This window comes from Branchiostoma belcheri, unplaced genomic scaffold (assembly GCF_001625305.1).
Source record: "Branchiostoma belcheri isolate BF01 breed outbred unplaced genomic scaffold, Haploidv18h27 scaffold190, whole genome shotgun sequence".
In the NCBI taxonomy this organism is placed as follows: Eukaryota; Metazoa; Chordata; class Leptocardii; order Amphioxiformes; family Branchiostomatidae; genus Branchiostoma; species Branchiostoma belcheri.
This window is the reverse complement of record NW_017803380.1, coordinates 53748-56037: the sequence shown is the minus strand read 5'-3', so window position 1 is coordinate 56037 and position 2290 is coordinate 53748. Positions and strand designations below refer to the sequence as shown.

General features: G+C 40.7%; 1 pseudogene; it reads right to left on the bottom strand.

Annotated features, from left to right (window-relative positions):
* Window positions 1-1692: 1692 nt before the first annotated feature.
* The window catches only part of LOC109468068, a 30854-nt pseudogene continuing 30256 nt past the window's right edge, over window positions 1693-2290 (bottom strand).

The window sequence follows — 2290 nt, the reverse complement described above, 5'->3', positions numbered from 1 at the left end:
TTTACTATAAGCTAATTCATAGTCTATAGATAGGCATGATTCCTCGTGCATCTAAACATGGCTCAATCGGCCTTGAAATTTTCTAATCACAAACTTAGAATATCAGGAATGTTCATTTTTTTTAACTTTATCTGTTTTTACCTAGTTATTATTGCTATGTCAATAAAATAAAAATGTTCTTTTTTTTTCTTTTTGCCCTTTTTATTACTATTTTTAACAAAAACAGGCGTTTTATTCAATTCTTTTGCTAAGAACTGTCCAGCCTTAATTCCCTCCGCCCGCTCCAGTGACAGGTAAGTAATCTTGGCCGGTAGACTTTGATACTGTTTCTGGGATATCGAGGTGTGTCATCGGGGCTGGATAACACTCTTAGGCCACAGCAAGTAAATTCTATGGATGATATCCTCCACAGATTCCAAATCTAATGCGAGCGGGCGAAAAAAAACAAGGCGGGCCGAAAAAAACAAGGTTCTTACATTTTGAAATTTTGATTCAATCATTGAATAAATGGTTTTGATTCAATGGGAACATCACATAGACACAGCCAACATCACATATTACTGCATCAAAGTAAGAAACATGACATAAAATCAGAGCATTGTCTTGCCTCCTCTCTTTATAGTTATCTGCCATTCACTTCAACAGACATCTTGGCCCAATTTATGCATGGTGACCACTATCAGAAGGCAGCAAAATTTCTTGTTTTTTTCCAAAATCAGGCGAAAATTAATGCGCGCGCTGATGTCATCCATAAAACTTACTTGCTGTCGCCTTAAGTAATGAAAAAGAATCAGCCCAAAGGTCTATGTTAGGACCAAACTAGATTTATGCAACAACGTAAAAATTAATCAAATACACTCAATTTTAGCGTTACGTTTTATTGAAAAACTCACGCTTTTTAACATATGCAAAAAAGCTCAGATAAACCTGAATCCCCACATACAAGTTGTATTCTTAGTTCATTGTTAACCACAGTTCTTATCGCCATAATGTTCATATGGGATCCAGGCTGACTGACTCACACTGTTGCATGCAGAAACATGATAAAATGATACATATATGATATATATCTAATATTAGTATAATAGGCGTTATATACCAATTATACGAATATGAGATAAACACACATTCTTGGTCATAATTACTATAATTACACAAAAGCTACTTGTTATCCTAACGCAAAATTCTTTACAGATCAAAAAAAGCAGTCTACATGCAACAGCTGGACAATTTCTCTTTTCCGGTTGTTCCCCATTGGTCTCAAGACTAACCCTATCTGATTAGTTCGTTAGCTCCGGCTGTGTATAAATGTCCTCTGAGCTGAATAGATAGCAGATGAAGGTATGAATAGATGGAAGTAAATGCAATTGTTACTGTCAAGTTATGTTTCCGTCTTTTTACACAGGGAACGTATACTTACAAAGTGTCACGGACAGGTCATTTGTTTGAAGAGTTTGATGAACCAAGAGTTTACAGATAAAATATGCAATCTAAGATATGAGGTGCAAGATACCGCCAAGAAGGCGACTCACTATCTAATAGTACACCACAAGTCTTTCCTGTTTAGATATATATGTTGTCTGCTTTATATTATCCATAGGAGCTATAGGCTTCATTGCACACATTCACCTTCGTATGGTATTGATCATACTAAAGATGCAAATTTAGTTTGTTTGTTCCACCAGTGGGGTTACTACCTTACTAAATTTCTCAAAGGACTACAGCCCTTATAAGGGCATGTCCTGGCTGCACATGCATGTTACTTAAAGCTGAATCAAAGCATAACAATCAAGTCGCACTTTTTTTTTGGTTGTGTTAAGGCACGTTTACACAAGTGTAATTTACTTGCCCAGATACATGGTCATGGGCACGGCCACGGCAATGCTGATGACGTACATGACAAGGCAGAGCCTGTCCAGGACCTTAGCCAGCAGGGTGTAGTCAGACACCTCCTGCTCGTTCTTCATGGCCTCGGCCAGCTCCTTCATGTTACGGGAGGCGGAGGACATGGCAACCTCCAGGCGTGAGGCCGCGGTCTCCAGGCGCGTGGGCGGCGCGGACGGCTGACGGGCAGTCTCGCGGACAACAGCCGGGCTTTGCACGTCGACCACCGCCGGGGCATCGGCAGGAGAGACGCGGTTGGTGCGCTCAGGCCAGGCCAGCTTCCTGCTGCTGGGACCAGTCTCTCCATCGTCGCTTACGACCTTCTTCTCTGTCAGATCTCCGAGCAGTAGGCACCTTAACAAACACCACCAAGAAAATGATGTCGATGTTTCTTTCTGATACATAC